Source organism: Protomyctophum parallelum, assembly GCF_964188405.1.
Source record: "Protomyctophum parallelum genome assembly, chromosome: 20".
In the NCBI taxonomy this organism is placed as follows: domain Eukaryota; kingdom Metazoa; phylum Chordata; class Actinopteri; order Myctophiformes; family Myctophidae; genus Protomyctophum; species Protomyctophum parallelum.
This window is the reverse complement of record NC_139718.1, coordinates 33,925,234-33,943,216: the sequence shown is the minus strand read 5'-3', so window position 1 is coordinate 33,943,216 and position 17,983 is coordinate 33,925,234.

Here is a 17,983-nt window from a genome sequence, read left to right as displayed (position 1 = left end):
AGAAAACAAACAAAAAAGCAGTGTGAATTGTCTGGAGCCAGTCGCTCAGTGTGTTAGAACGCTGCCACATGATCGGGAGATGGTGAGTCGGCAGTAGAAATGAGGTACAGACATCCGTATGACACAAGCTGATCTCACTGCGGGATGAACTGTATGAGTTTGTTTAAGAACTAACAATGCATTGAAAAATACATTCTGGATGTGTCACTTACAAGCCGAAATAGCTCAGTTGGAAGAGCATTAGACTGAAGATCTGAACGTCCCTAGTTCAATCCTGTGTTTCGGCAGTTGAAATGAGTTACCAAAAACTGTATATAGTTTCGGAAGACTTACTATAATATGTTGTTTTTCATGATTTTGAAGGATAAAAAAAGACATACTATAGTTCATGGGTTTGTAAGACATACATCTGTACTTCATGATTTGGAGGATTAAAAAATATCAGCCAAACACTCAACTATTTACTGTGAAGTTTTCCTTTCCACACTGACATCAAGTGGCCTGGAAATTCCAGCTGAACTGTGTGCCGCTAAGTGGCCCAGCGCATAAGTCACAAGTTATCTGTAGAGTACCTTGTAGAATTGTGCTAGTTCAAACCCAACACACTCAGTAGGCAGGTGCTGGTTTTTGACGTGCCAATCATTCTGATTGACAGATTCCTTGGCCAATCAGATCGGTCTGCCTTCAGCCAATCCTAGGGCTCCTTACATTGTCTCGTCCAATCAAATGGTCGCAGACCCGGACCACTTCCTTGTTTATAACTGGATGAAATACTCTGACCTGTTTTAGATTTATAGTGATTCTTCAACTTCATTTTCTTCATTTTCACAGTTTTTGACGTTTTATTAATATAATTGATCATTCTAGATCACTGCTAGATCTGTAACAATCTTCTCTTATGGGGTTAGGGTTAGGGTTAGGTTCAGGTTCCGGTTCCACAGGTTAATAAAGTGTAAATGTGGGGGTACTTGACAAGAAAAGGTTTGGGAACCACTGTTGTAGAGGGACTATAGAATAGATAGATGTTGATAGTATTAAGTTAGTTACTTTGACAGTGTACAAATGGAACCGGTTTTCAGCAGGTCAAATGAGGTACAGAAAACCATATGACTCCCAGGCTGATCTCACTGGGGGAAAACTGTATGAGTTTATTTGTTTAAGAACTAACAATCAATTGAAAAATATATTCTGGATGTGACACTTACAAGCCAAATTAGCGCATTTGGTAGAGCATTAGACTGAAGATCTAAAGGTCCCTGGTTCAATCCAGGCTTTCGGCAGTTGAAATGAGGTACAGAAAATCCTACGACTCTTAAGCTGATCTCACTGGGTGAAAAACTTTATGAGTTTTTTTGTTTAAGAAGTAACAAGTAACGGTCAATGTAAAAATAAATACTGGATGTGTTACTTGCAAGCTGTAATAGCTCAGTTGGGAGAGCGTTAGACTGTAGATCTGAAGGTTCCTGGTTCAAACCTGTGATTCGGCAGTTGAAATGAGGTACAGACAACCGTATGACTCTCAAGCTGATCTCACTGTGGGATGAACTGTATGGGTTTTTGTTTAAGAACTAACAATACATTGAAAAATACATTCTGGATTTGTCACTTACAAGCAAACAAACAAAAAAGCAGTGTGAATTGTCTGGAGCCAGTGGCTCAGTGTGTTAGAACACTGTCCACATGTTTGGGAGATGGTGAGTTCAAACCCCAAATAAATCTTTATTTTCAAGACCAATTTCAGAAGAAGAAAACAAACAAAAAAGCAGTGTGCATTGTCTGGAGCCAGTGCCTCAGTGTGTTAGAACGCTGCCACATGATCGGGAGATGGTGAGTCGGCAGTAGAAATGAGGTACAGACAACCGTATGACTCAAGCTGATCTCACTGCGGGATGAACTGGGTGAGTTTATGTTTAAGAACTAACAATGCATTGAAAAATACATTCTGGATGTGTCACTTACAAGCCGAAATAGCTCAGTTGGAAGAGCATTAGACTGAAGATCTAAACGTCCCTAGTTCAATCCTGTGTTTCGGCAGTTGAAATGAGTTACCAAAAACTGTATATAGTTTCGGAAGACTTACTATAATATGTTGTTTTTCATGATTTTGAAGGATAAAAAAAGACATACTATAGTTCATGGGTTTGGAAGACATACATGTGTACTTCATGATTTGGAGGATTAAAAAATATCAGCCAAACACTCAACTATTTACTGTGAAGTTTTCCTTTCCACACTGACATCAAGTGGCCTGGAAATTCCAGCTGAACTGTGTGCCGCTAAGTGGCCCAGCGGATAAGTCACAAGTTATCTGTAGAGTACCTTGTAGAATTCTGCTAGTTCAAACCCAACACACTCAGTAGGAAGGTGCTGGTTTTTGACGTGCCAATCATTCTGATTGACAGATTCCTTGGCCAATCAGATCGGTCTGCCTTCAGCCAATCCTAGGGCTCCTTACATTGTCTCGTCCAATCAAATGGTCGCAGACCCGGACCACTTCCTTGTTTATAACTGGATGAAATACTCTGACCTGTTTTAGATTTATAGTGATTCTTGAACTTAATTTTCTTCATTTTCACAGTTTTTGACGTTTTATTAATATAATTGATCATTCTAGATCACTGCTAGATCTGTAACAATCTTCTCTTATGGGGTTAGGGTTAGGGTTAGGGTTAGGGTTAGGGTTAGGTTTAGGTTTAGGTTTAGGTTCAGGTTCCGGTTCCGGTTCCGGTTCCACAGGTTAATAAAGTGTAAATGTGGGGGTCCTTGACAAGAAAAGGTTTGGGAACCACTGTTGTAGAGGGACTATAGAATAGATAGATGTTGATAGTATTAAGTTAGTTACTTTGACAGTGTACAAATGGAACCGGTTTTCAGCAGGTCAAATGAGGTACAGAAAACCATATGACTCCCAGGCTGATCTCACTGGGGGAAAACTGTATGAGTTTATTTGTTTAAGAACTAACAATCAATTGAAAAATATATTCTGGATGTGACACTTACAAGCCAAATTAGCGCATTTGGTAGAGCATTAGACTGAAGATCTAAAGGTCCCTGGTTCAATCCAGGCTTTCGGCAGTTGAAATGAGGTACAGAAAATCCTACGACTCTTAGGCTGATCTCACTGGGTGAAAAACTTTATGAGTTTTTTTGTTTAAGAAGTAACAAGTAACAGTCAATGTAAAAATAAATACTGGATGTGTTACTTGCAAGCTGTAATAGCTCAGTTGGGAGAGCGTTAGACTGTAGATCTGAAGGTTCCTGGTTCAAACCTGTGATTCGGCAGTTGAAATGAGGTACAGACAACCGTATGACTCTCAAGCTGATCTCACTGTGGGATGAACTGTATGGGTTTTTGTTTAAGAACTAACAATACATTGAAAAATACATTCTGGATGTGTCACTTACAAGCAAACAAACAAAAAAGCAGTGTGAATTGTCTGGAGCCAGTGGCTCAGTGTGTTAGAACACTGTCCACATGTTTGGGAGATGGTGAGTTCAAACCCCAAATAAATCTTTATTTTCAAGACCAATTTCAGAAGAAGAAAACAAACAAAAAAGCAGTGTGAATTGTCTGGAGCCAGTCGCTCAGTGTGTTAGAACGCTGCCACATGATCGGGAGATGGTGAGTCGGCAGTAGAAATGAGGTACAGACAACCGTATGACACAAGCTGATCTCACTGCGGGATGAACTGTATGAGTTTGTTTAAGAACTAACAATGCATTGAAAAATACATTCTGGATGTGTCACTTACAAGCCGAAATAGCTCAGTTGGAAGAGCATTAGACTGAAGATCTAAACGTCCCTAGTTCAATCCTGTGTTTCGGCAGTTGAAATGAGTTACCAAAAACTGTATATAGTTTCGGAAGACTTACTATAATATGTTGTTTTTCATGATTTTGAAGGATAAAAAAAGACATACTATAGTTCATGGGTTTGGAAGACATACATGTGTACTTCATGATTTGGAGGATTAAAAAATATCAGCCAAACACTCAACTATTTACTGTGAAGTTTTCCTTTCCACACTGACAACAAGTGGCCTGGAAATTCCAGCTGAACTGTGTGCCGCTAAGTGGCCCAGCGGATAAGTCACAAGTTATCTGTAGAGTACCTTGTAGAATTCTGCTAGTTCAAACCCAACACACTCAGTAGGAAGGTGCTGGTTTTTGACGTGCCAATCATTCTGATTGACAGATTCCTTGGCCAATCAGATCGGTCTGCCTTCAGCCAATCCTAGGGCTCCTTACATTGTCTCGTCCAATCAAATGGTCGCAGACCCGGACCACTTCCTTGTTTATAACTGGATGAAATACTCTGACCTGTTTTAGATTTATAGTGATTCTTCAACTTAATTTTCTTCATTTTCACAGTTTTTGACGTTTTATTAATATAATTGATCATTCTAGATCACTGCTAGATCTGTAACAATCTTCTCTTATGGGGTTAGGGTTAGGGTTAGGGTTAGGGTTAGGGTTAGGGTTAGGGTTAGGGTTAGGTTCAGGTTCAGGTTCCGGTTCCACAGGTTAATAAAGTGTAAATGTGGGGGTCCTTGACAAGAAAAGGTTTGGGAACCACTGTTGTAGAGGGACTATAGAATAGATAGATGTTGATAGTATTAAGTTAGTTACTTTGACAGTGTACAAATGGAACCGGTTTTCAGCAGGTCAAATGAGGTACAGAAAACCATATGACTCCCAGGCTGATCTCACTGGGGGAAAACTGTATGAGTTTATTTGTTTAAGAACTAACAATCAATTGAAAAATATATTCTGGATGTGACACTTACAAGCCAAATTAGCGCATTTGGTAGAGCATTAGACTGAAGATCTAAAGGTCCCTGGTTCAATCCAGGCTTTCGGCAGTTGAAATGAGGTACAGAAAATCCTACGACTCTTAGGCTGATCTCACTGGGTGAAAAACTTTATGAGTTTTTTTGTTTAAGAAGTAACAAGTAACAGTCAATGTAAAAATAAATACTGGATGTGTTACTTGCAAGCTGTAATAGCTCAGTTGGGAGAGCGTTAGACTGTAGATCTGAAGGTTCCTGGTTCAAACCTGTGATTCGGCAGTTGAAATGAGGTACAGACAACCGTATGACTCTCAAGCTGATCTCACTGTGGGATGAACTGTATGGGTTTTTGTTTAAGAACTAACAATACATTGAAAAATACATTCTGGATGTGTCACTTACAAGCAAACAAACAAAAAAGCAGTGTGAATTGTCTGGAGCCAGTGGCTCAGTGTGTTAGAACACTGTCCACATGTTTGGGAGATGGTGAGTTCAAACCCCAAATAAATCTTTATTTTCAAGACCAATTTCAGAAGAAGAAAACAAACAAAAAAGCAGTGTGAATTGTCTGGAGCCAGTCGCTCAGTGTGTTAGAACGCTGCCACATGATCGGGAGATGGTGAGTCGGCAGTAGAAATGAGGTACAGTAATAAAGTGTAAATGTGGGGGTCCTTGACAAGAAAAGGTTTGGGAACCACTGTTGTAGAGGGACTATAGAATAGATAGATGTTGATAGTATTAAGTTAGTTACTTTGACAGTGTACAAATGGAACCGGTTTTCAGCAGGTCAAATGAGGTACAGAAAACCATATGACTCCCAGGCTGATCTCACTGGGGGAAAACTGTATGAGTTTATTTGTTTAAGAACTAACAATCAATTGAAAAATATATTCTGGATGTGACACTTACAAGCCAAATTAGCGCATTTGGTAGAGCATTAGACTGAAGATCTAAAGGTCCCTGGTTCAATCCAGGCTTTCGGCAGTTGAAATGAGGTACAGAAAATCCTACGACTCTTAGGCTGATCTCACTGGGTGAAAAACTTTATGAGTTTTTTTGTTTAAGAAGTAACAAGTAACAGTCAATGTAAAAATAAATACTGGATGTGTTACTTGCAAGCTGTAATAGCTCAGTTGGGAGAGCGTTAGACTGTAGATCTGAAGGTTCCTGGTTCAAACCTGTGATTCGGCAGTTGAAATGAGGTACAGACAACCGTATGACTCTCAAGCTGATCTCACTGTGGGATGAACTGTATGGGTTTTTGTTTAAGAACTAACAATACATTGAAAAATACATTCTGGATGTGTCACTTACAAGCAAACAAACAAAAAAGCAGTGTGAATTGTCTGGAGCCAGTGGCTCAGTGTGTTAGAACACTGTCCACATGTTTGGGAGATGGTGAGTTCAAACCCCAAATAAATCTTTATTTTCAAGACCAATTTCAGAAGAAGAAAACAAACAAAAAAGCAGTGTGAATTGTCTGGAGCCAGTCGCTCAGTGTGTTAGAACGCTGCCACATGATCGGGAGATGGTGAGTCGGCAGTAGAAATGAGGTACAGACAACCGTATGACACAAGCTGATCTCACTGCGGGATGAACTGTATGAGTTTGTTTAAGAACTAACAATGCATTGAAAAATACATTCTGGATGTGTCACTTACAAGCCGAAATAGCTCAGTTGGAAGAGCATTAGACTGAAGATCTGAACGTCCCTAGTTCAATCCTGTGTTTCGGCAGTTGAAATGAGTTACCAAAAACTGTATATAGTTTCGGAAGACTTACTATAATATGTTGTTTTTCATGATTTTGAAGGATAAAAAAAGACATACTATAGTTCATGGGTTTGTAAGACATACATCTGTACTTCATGATTTGGAGGATTAAAAAATATCAGCCAAACACTCAACTATTTACTGTGAAGTTTTCCTTTCCACACTGACATCAAGTGGCCTGGAAATTCCAGCTGAACTGTGTGCCGCTAAGTGGCCCAGCGCATAAGTCACAAGTTATCTGTAGAGTACCTTGTAGAATTGTGCTAGTTCAAACCCAACACACTCAGTAGGAAGGTGCTGGTTTTTGACGTGCCAATCATTCTGATTGACAGATTCCTTGGCCAATCAGATCGGTCTGCCTTCAGCCAATCCTAGGGCTCCTTACATTGTCTCGTCCAATCAAATGGTCGCAGACCCGGACCACTTCCTTGTTTATAACTGGATGAAATACTCTGACCTGTTTTAGATTTATAGTGATTCTTCAACTTCATTTTCTTCATTTTCACAGTTTTTGACGTTTTATTAATATAATTGATCATTCTAGATCACTGCTAGATCTGTAACAATCTTCTCTTATGGGGTTAGGGTTAGGTTCAGGTTCCGGTTCCACAGGTTAATAAAGTGTAAATGTGGGGGTCCTTGACAAGAAAAGGTTTGGGAACCACTGTTGTAGAGGGACTATAGAATAGATAGATGTTGATAGTATTAAGTTAGTTACTTTGACAGTGTACAAATGGAACCGGTTTTCAGCAGGTCAAATGAGGTACAGAAAACCATATGACTCCCAGGCTGATCTCACTGGGGGAAAACTGTATGAGTTTATTTGTTTAAGAACTAACAATCAATTGAAAAATATATTCTGGATGTGACACTTACAAGCCAAATTAGCGCATTTGGTAGAGCATTAGACTGAAGATCTAAAGGTCCCTGGTTCAATCCAGGCTTTCGGCAGTTGAAATGAGGTACAGAAAATCCTACGACTCTTAAGCTGATCTCACTGGGTGAAAAACTTTATGAGTTTTTTTGTTTAAGAAGTAACAAGTAACGGTCAATGTAAAAATAAATACTGGATGTGTTACTTGCAAGCTGTAATAGCTCAGTTGGGAGAGCGTTAGACTGTAGATCTGAAGGTTCCTGGTTCAAACCTGTGATTCGGCAGTTGAAATGAGGTACAGACAACCGTATGACTCTCAAGCTGATCTCACTGTGGGATGAACTGTATGGGTTTTTGTTTAAGAACTAACAATACATTGAAAAATACATTCTGGATTTGTCACTTACAAGCAAACAAACAAAAAAGCAGTGTGAATTGTCTGGAGCCAGTGGCTCAGTGTGTTAGAACACTGTCCACATGTTTGGGAGATGGTGAGTTCAAACCCCAAATAAATCTTTATTTTCAAGACCAATTTCAGAAGAAGAAAACAAACAAAAAAGCAGTGTGCATTGTCTGGAGCCAGTGCCTCAGTGTGTTAGAACGCTGCCACATGATCGGGAGATGGTGAGTCGGCAGTAGAAATGAGGTACAGACAACCGTATGACTCAAGCTGATCTCACTGCGGGATGAACTGGGTGAGTTTATGTTTAAGAACTAACAATGCATTGAAAAATACATTCTGGATGTGTCACTTACAAGCCGAAATAGCTCAGTTGGAAGAGCATTAGACTGAAGATCTAAACGTCCCTAGTTCAATCCTGTGTTTCGGCAGTTGAAATGAGTTACCAAAAACTGTATATAGTTTCGGAAGACTTACTATAATATGTTGTTTTTCATGATTTTGAAGGATAAAAAAAGACATACTATAGTTCATGGGTTTGGAAGACATACATGTGTACTTCATGATTTGGAGGATTAAAAAATATCAGCCAAACACTCAACTATTTACTGTGAAGTTTTCCTTTCCACACTGACATCAAGTGGCCTGGAAATTCCAGCTGAACTGTGTGCCGCTAAGTGGCCCAGCGGATAAGTCACAAGTTATCTGTAGAGTACCTTGTAGAATTCTGCTAGTTCAAACCCAACACACTCAGTAGGAAGGTGCTGGTTTTTGACGTGCCAATCATTCTGATTGACAGATTCCTTGGCCAATCAGATCGGTCTGCCTTCAGCCAATCCTAGGGCTCCTTACATTGTCTCGTCCAATCAAATGGTCGCAGACCCGGACCACTTCCTTGTTTATAACTGGATGAAATACTCTGACCTGTTTTAGATTTATAGTGATTCTTGAACTTAATTTTCTTCATTTTCACAGTTTTTGACGTTTTATTAATATAATTGATCATTCTAGATCACTGCTAGATCTGTAACAATCTTCTCTTATGGGGTTAGGGTTAGGGTTAGGGTTAGGGTTAGGGTTAGGTTTAGGTTTAGGTTTAGGTTCAGGTTCCGGTTCCGGTTCCGGTTCCACAGGTTAATAAAGTGTAAATGTGGGGGTCCTTGACAAGAAAAGGTTTGGGAACCACTGTTGTAGAGGGACTATAGAATAGATAGATGTTGATAGTATTAAGTTAGTTACTTTGACAGTGTACAAATGGAACCGGTTTTCAGCAGGTCAAATGAGGTACAGAAAACCATATGACTCCCAGGCTGATCTCACTGGGGGAAAACTGTATGAGTTTATTTGTTTAAGAACTAACAATCAATTGAAAAATATATTCTGGATGTGACACTTACAAGCCAAATTAGCGCATTTGGTAGAGCATTAGACTGAAGATCTAAAGGTCCCTGGTTCAATCCAGGCTTTCGGCAGTTGAAATGAGGTACAGAAAATCCTACGACTCTTAGGCTGATCTCACTGGGTGAAAAACTTTATGAGTTTTTTTGTTTAAGAAGTAACAAGTAACAGTCAATGTAAAAATAAATACTGGATGTGTTACTTGCAAGCTGTAATAGCTCAGTTGGGAGAGCGTTAGACTGTAGATCTGAAGGTTCCTGGTTCAAACCTGTGATTCGGCAGTTGAAATGAGGTACAGACAACCGTATGACTCTCAAGCTGATCTCACTGTGGGATGAACTGTATGGGTTTTTGTTTAAGAACTAACAATACATTGAAAAATACATTCTGGATGTGTCACTTACAAGCAAACAAACAAAAAAGCAGTGTGAATTGTCTGGAGCCAGTGGCTCAGTGTGTTAGAACACTGTCCACATGTTTGGGAGATGGTGAGTTCAAACCCCAAATAAATCTTTATTTTCAAGACCAATTTCAGAAGAAGAAAACAAACAAAAAAGCAGTGTGAATTGTCTGGAGCCAGTCGCTCAGTGTGTTAGAACGCTGCCACATGATCGGGAGATGGTGAGTCGGCAGTAGAAATGAGGTACAGACAACCGTATGACACAAGCTGATCTCACTGCGGGATGAACTGTATGAGTTTGTTTAAGAACTAACAATGCATTGAAAAATACATTCTGGATGTGTCACTTACAAGCCGAAATAGCTCAGTTGGAAGAGCATTAGACTGAAGATCTAAACGTCCCTAGTTCAATCCTGTGTTTCGGCAGTTGAAATGAGTTACCAAAAACTGTATATAGTTTCGGAAGACTTACTATAATATGTTGTTTTTCATGATTTTGAAGGATAAAAAAAGACATACTATAGTTCATGGGTTTGGAAGACATACATGTGTACTTCATGATTTGGAGGATTAAAAAATATCAGCCAAACACTCAACTATTTACTGTGAAGTTTTCCTTTCCACACTGACAACAAGTGGCCTGGAAATTCCAGCTGAACTGTGTGCCGCTAAGTGGCCCAGCGGATAAGTCACAAGTTATCTGTAGAGTACCTTGTAGAATTCTGCTAGTTCAAACCCAACACACTCAGTAGGAAGGTGCTGGTTTTTGACGTGCCAATCATTCTGATTGACAGATTCCTTGGCCAATCAGATCGGTCTGCCTTCAGCCAATCCTAGGGCTCCTTACATTGTCTCGTCCAATCAAATGGTCGCAGACCCGGACCACTTCCTTGTTTATAACTGGATGAAATACTCTGACCTGTTTTAGATTTATAGTGATTCTTCAACTTAATTTTCTTCATTTTCACAGTTTTTGACGTTTTATTAATATAATTGATCATTCTAGATCACTGCTAGATCTGTAACAATCTTCTCTTATGGGGTTAGGGTTAGGGTTAGGGTTAGGGTTAGGGTTAGGGTTAGGGTTAGGGTTAGGTTCAGGTTCAGGTTCCGGTTCCACAGGTTAATAAAGTGTAAATGTGGGGGTCCTTGACAAGAAAAGGTTTGGGAACCACTGTTGTAGAGGGACTATAGAATAGATAGATGTTGATAGTATTAAGTTAGTTACTTTGACAGTGTACAAATGGAACCGGTTTTCAGCAGGTCAAATGAGGTACAGAAAACCATATGACTCCCAGGCTGATCTCACTGGGGGAAAACTGTATGAGTTTATTTGTTTAAGAACTAACAATCAATTGAAAAATATATTCTGGATGTGACACTTACAAGCCAAATTAGCGCATTTGGTAGAGCATTAGACTGAAGATCTAAAGGTCCCTGGTTCAATCCAGGCTTTCGGCAGTTGAAATGAGGTACAGAAAATCCTACGACTCTTAGGCTGATCTCACTGGGTGAAAAACTTTATGAGTTTTTTTGTTTAAGAAGTAACAAGTAACAGTCAATGTAAAAATAAATACTGGATGTGTTACTTGCAAGCTGTAATAGCTCAGTTGGGAGAGCGTTAGACTGTAGATCTGAAGGTTCCTGGTTCAAACCTGTGATTCGGCAGTTGAAATGAGGTACAGACAACCGTATGACTCTCAAGCTGATCTCACTGTGGGATGAACTGTATGGGTTTTTGTTTAAGAACTAACAATACATTGAAAAATACATTCTGGATGTGTCACTTACAAGCAAACAAACAAAAAAGCAGTGTGAATTGTCTGGAGCCAGTGGCTCAGTGTGTTAGAACACTGTCCACATGTTTGGGAGATGGTGAGTTCAAACCCCAAATAAATCTTTATTTTCAAGACCAATTTCAGAAGAAGAAAACAAACAAAAAAGCAGTGTGAATTGTCTGGAGCCAGTCGCTCAGTGTGTTAGAACGCTGCCACATGATCGGGAGATGGTGAGTCGGCAGTAGAAATGAGGTACAGTAATAAAGTGTAAATGTGGGGGTCCTTGACAAGAAAAGGTTTGGGAACCACTGTTGTAGAGGGACTATAGAATAGATAGATGTTGATAGTATTAAGTTAGTTACTTTGACAGTGTACAAATGGAACCGGTTTTCAGCAGGTCAAATGAGGTACAGAAAACCATATGACTCCCAGGCTGATCTCACTGGGGGAAAACTGTATGAGTTTATTTGTTTAAGAACTAACAATCAATTGAAAAATATATTCTGGATGTGACACTTACAAGCCAAATTAGCGCATTTGGTAGAGCATTAGACTGAAGATCTAAAGGTCCCTGGTTCAATCCAGGCTTTCGGCAGTTGAAATGAGGTACAGAAAATCCTACGACTCTTAGGCTGATCTCACTGGGTGAAAAACTTTATGAGTTTTTTTGTTTAAGAAGTAACAAGTAACAGTCAATGTAAAAATAAATACTGGATGTGTTACTTGCAAGCTGTAATAGCTCAGTTGGGAGAGCGTTAGACTGTAGATCTGAAGGTTCCTGGTTCAAACCTGTGATTCGGCAGTTGAAATGAGGTACAGACAACCGTATGACTCTCAAGCTGATCTCACTGTGGGATGAACTGTATGGGTTTTTGTTTAAGAACTAACAATACATTGAAAAATACATTCTGGATGTGTCACTTACAAGCAAACAAACAAAAAAGCAGTGTGAATTGTCTGGAGCCAGTGGCTCAGTGTGTTAGAACACTGTCCACATGTTTGGGAGATGGTGAGTTCAAACCCCAAATAAATCTTTATTTTCAAGACCAATTTCAGAAGAAGAAAACAAACAAAAAAGCAGTGTGAATTGTCTGGAGCCAGTCGCTCAGTGTGTTAGAACGCTGCCACATGATCGGGAGATGGTGAGTCGGCAGTAGAAATGAGGTACAGACAACCGTATGACACAAGCTGATCTCACTGCGGGATGAACTGTATGAGTTTGTTTAAGAACTAACAATGCATTGAAAAATACATTCTGGATGTGTCACTTACAAGCCGAAATAGCTCAGTTGGAAGAGCATTAGACTGAAGATCTGAACGTCCCTAGTTCAATCCTGTGTTTCGGCAGTTGAAATGAGTTACCAAAAACTGTATATAGTTTCGGAAGACTTACTATAATATGTTGTTTTTCATGATTTTGAAGGATAAAAAAAGACATACTATAGTTCATGGGTTTGTAAGACATACATCTGTACTTCATGATTTGGAGGATTAAAAAATATCAGCCAAACACTCAACTATTTACTGTGAAGTTTTCCTTTCCACACTGACATCAAGTGGCCTGGAAATTCCAGCTGAACTGTGTGCCGCTAAGTGGCCCAGCGCATAAGTCACAAGTTATCTGTAGAGTACCTTGTAGAATTGTGCTAGTTCAAACCCAACACACTCAGTAGGAAGGTGCTGGTTTTTGACGTGCCAATCATTCTGATTGACAGATTCCTTGGCCAATCAGATCGGTCTGCCTTCAGCCAATCCTAGGGCTCCTTACATTGTCTCGTCCAATCAAATGGTCGCAGACCCGGACCACTTCCTTGTTTATAACTGGATGAAATACTCTGACCTGTTTTAGATTTATAGTGATTCTTCAACTTCATTTTCTTCATTTTCACAGTTTTTGACGTTTTATTAATATAATTGATCATTCTAGATCACTGCTAGATCTGTAACAATCTTCTCTTATGGGGTTAGGGTTAGGTTCAGGTTCCGGTTCCACAGGTTAATAAAGTGTAAATGTGGGGGTCCTTGACAAGAAAAGGTTTGGGAACCACTGTTGTAGAGGGACTATAGAATAGATAGATGTTGATAGTATTAAGTTAGTTACTTTGACAGTGTACAAATGGAACCGGTTTTCAGCAGGTCAAATGAGGTACAGAAAACCATATGACTCCCAGGCTGATCTCACTGGGGGAAAACTGTATGAGTTTATTTGTTTAAGAACTAACAATCAATTGAAAAATATATTCTGGATGTGACACTTACAAGCCAAATTAGCGCATTTGGTAGAGCATTAGACTGAAGATCTAAAGGTCCCTGGTTCAATCCAGGCTTTCGGCAGTTGAAATGAGGTACAGAAAATCCTACGACTCTTAAGCTGATCTCACTGGGTGAAAAACTTTATGAGTTTTTTTGTTTAAGAAGTAACAAGTAACGGTCAATGTAAAAATAAATACTGGATGTGTTACTTGCAAGCTGTAATAGCTCAGTTGGGAGAGCGTTAGACTGTAGATCTGAAGGTTCCTGGTTCAAACCTGTGATTCGGCAGTTGAAATGAGGTACAGACAACCGTATGACTCTCAAGCTGATCTCACTGTGGGATGAACTGTATGGGTTTTTGTTTAAGAACTAACAATACATTGAAAAATACATTCTGGATTTGTCACTTACAAGCAAACAAACAAAAAAGCAGTGTGAATTGTCTGGAGCCAGTGGCTCAGTGTGTTAGAACACTGTCCACATGTTTGGGAGATGGTGAGTTCAAACCCCAAATAAATCTTTATTTTCAAGACCAATTTCAGAAGAAGAAAACAAACAAAAAAGCAGTGTGCATTGTCTGGAGCCAGTGCCTCAGTGTGTTAGAACGCTGCCACATGATCGGGAGATGGTGAGTCGGCAGTAGAAATGAGGTACAGACAACCGTATGACTCAAGCTGATCTCACTGCGGGATGAACTGGGTGAGTTTATGTTTAAGAACTAACAATGCATTGAAAAATACATTCTGGATGTGTCACTTACAAGCCGAAATAGCTCAGTTGGAAGAGCATTAGACTGAAGATCTAAACGTCCCTAGTTCAATCCTGTGTTTCGGCAGTTGAAATGAGTTACCAAAAACTGTATATAGTTTCGGAAGACTTACTATAATATGTTGTTTTTCATGATTTTGAAGGATAAAAAAAGACATACTATAGTTCATGGGTTTGGAAGACATACATGTGTACTTCATGATTTGGAGGATTAAAAAATATCAGCCAAACACTCAACTATTTACTGTGAAGTTTTCCTTTCCACACTGACATCAAGTGGCCTGGAAATTCCAGCTGAACTGTGTGCCGCTAAGTGGCCCAGCGGATAAGTCACAAGTTATCTGTAGAGTACCTTGTAGAATTCTGCTAGTTCAAACCCAACACACTCAGTAGGAAGGTGCTGGTTTTTGACGTGCCAATCATTCTGATTGACAGATTCCTTGGCCAATCAGATCGGTCTGCCTTCAGCCAATCCTAGGGCTCCTTACATTGTCTCGTCCAATCAAATGGTCGCAGACCCGGACCACTTCCTTGTTTATAACTGGATGAAATACTCTGACCTGTTTTAGATTTATAGTGATTCTTCAACTTAATTTTCTTCATTTTCACAGTTTTTGACGTTTTATTAATATAATTGATCATTCTAGATCACTGCTAGATCTGTAACAATCTTCTCTTATGGGGTTAGGGTTAGGGTTAGGGTTAGGGTTAGGGTTAGGGTTAGGGTTAGGTTCAGGTTCAGGTTCCGGTTCCACAGGTTAATAAAGTGTAAATGTGGGGGTCCTTGACAAGAAAAGGTTTGGGAACCACTGTTGTAAAGGGACTATAGAATAGATATATGTTGATAGTATTAAGTTAGTTACTTTGACAGTGTACAAATGGAACCGGTTTTCAGCAGGTCAAATGTGGTACAGAAAACCATATGACTCCCAGGCTGATCTCAATGGGGGAAAACTGTATGAGTTTATTTGTTTATGAACTAACAATCAATTGAAAAATATATTCTGGATGTGACACTTACAAGCCAAATTAGCGCATTTGGTAGAGCATTAGACTGAAGATCTAAAGGTCCCTGGTTCAATCCAGGCTTTCGGCAGTTGAAATGAGGTACAGAAAATCCTACGACTCTTAGGCTGATCTCACTGGGTGAAAAACCTTATGAGTTTTTGTTTAAGAAGTAACAAGTAACAGTCAATGTAAAAAATAAATACTGGATGTGTTACTTGCAAGCTGTAATAGCTCAGTTGGGAGAGCGTTAGACTGTAGATCTGAAGGTTCCTGCTTCAAACCTGTGATTCGGCAGTTGAAACGAGGTACGGACAACTGTATGACTCAAGCTGATCTCACTGTGGGATGAACTGTATGGGTTTTTGTTTAAGAACTAACAATACATTGAAAAATACATTCTGGATGTGTCACTTACAAGCAAACAAACAAAAAAGCAGTGTGAATTGTCTGGAGCCAGTGGCTCAGTGTGTTAGAACACTGTCCACATGTTTGGGAGATGGTGAGTTCAAACCCCAAATAAATCTTTATTTTCATGACCAATTTCAGAAGAAGAAAACAAACAAAAAAGCAGTGTGCATTGTCTGGAGCCAGTGGCTCAGTGTGTTAGAACGCTGCCACATGATCGGGAGATGGTGAGTCGGCAGTAGAAATGAGGTACAGACAACCGTATGACTCTCAAGCTGATCTCACTGCGGGATGAACTGTATGTGTTTATGTTTAAGAACTAACAATGCATTGAAAAATACATTCTGGATGTGTCACTTACAAGGCGAAATAGCTCAGTTGGAAGAGCATTAGACTGAAGATCCAAACGTCCCTAGTTCAATCCTGTGTTTCGGCAGTTGAAATGACTTACCAAAAACTGTATATAGTTTCGGAAGACTTACTATAATATGTTGTTTTTCATGATTTTGAAGGATAAATAAAGAGATACTATAGTTCATGGGTTTGTAAGACATACATGTGTACTTCATGATTTGGAGGATTAAAAAATATCAGCCAAACACTCAACTATTTACTGTGAAGTTTTCCTTTCCACACTGACATCAAGTGGCCTGGAAATTCCAGCTGAACTGTGTGCCGCTAAGTGGCCCAGTGGATAAATCACAAGTTATCTGTAGAGTACCTTGTAGAATTGTGCTAGTTCAAACCCAACACACTCAGTAGGAAGGTGCTGGTTTTTGACGTGCCAATCATTCTGATTGACAGATTCCTTGGCCAATCAGATCGGTCTGCCTTCAGCCAATCCTAGGGCTCCTTACATTGTCTCGTCCAATCAAATGGTCGCAGACCCGGACCACTTCCTTGTTTATAACTGGATGAAATACTCTGACCTGTTTTAGATTTATAGTGATTCTTCAACTTAATTTTCTTCATTTTCACAGTTTTTGACGTTTTATTATTATAATTGATCATTCTAGATCACTGCTAGATCTGTAACAATCTTCTCTTATGGGGTTAGGGTTAGGGTTAGGTTCAGGTTCAGGTTCCGGTTCCACAGGTTAATAAATAAGTAAATGTGGGGGTCCTTGACAAGAAAAGGTTTGGGAACCACTGTTGTAGAGGGACTATAGAATAGATAGATGTTGATAGTATTAAGTTACTTACTTTGACAGTGTACAAATGGAACCGGTTTTCAGCAGGTCAAATGAGGTACAGAAAACCATATGACTCCCAGGCTGATCTCACTGGGGGAAAACTGTATGAGTTTATTTGTTTAAGAACTAACAATCAATTGAAAAATATATTCTGGATGTGACACTTACAAGCCAAATTAGCGCATTTGGTAGAGCATTAGACTGAAGATCTAAAGGTCCCTGGTTCAATCCAGGCTTTCGGCAGTTGAAATGAGGTACAGAAAATCCTACGACTCTTAGGCTGATCTCACTGGGTGAAAAACTTTAGTTTTTTTGTTTAAGAAGTAACAAGTAACAGTCAATGTAAAAATAAATACTGGATGTGTTACTTGCTAGCTGTAATAGCTCAGTTGGGAGAGCGTTAGACTGTAGATCTGAAGATTCCTGGTTCAAACCTGTGATTCGGCAGTTGAAATGAGGTACAGACAACCGTATGACTCTCAAGCTGATCTCACTGTGGGATGAACTGTATGAGTTTTTGTTTAAGAACTAACAATACATTGAAAAATACATTCTGGATTTGTCACTTACAAGCAAACAAACAAAAAAGCACTTTGCTTTCCACACTTACATCAAATAGCACAAAAAAGCTGTGTAGTAGTATCCTGCAGTTAGCTCAGTGTGATGAGAGGCTGTCCTTGGGAGCCACAGGTCCAGGGTTCAAATCCCACATTAGTCATAACTGTTACACTTTGCTTTGCACACTGATTTCCAGAAGGACAACTTTAAAGCAGCCCAGAAATTCACCATGTTTGTGTGCCTCAGTGGCCCAACGGATAAGTCAGATGATATCCGTAGTATACCTAGTAGAAGTGTGCCGGTTCAAACCCGACATGCGGTGTTCAAATCACCAACACCTAGAGTAGGCGTGTCCCAGCGGTCTTTCTTTACTGTGACACTTTGCT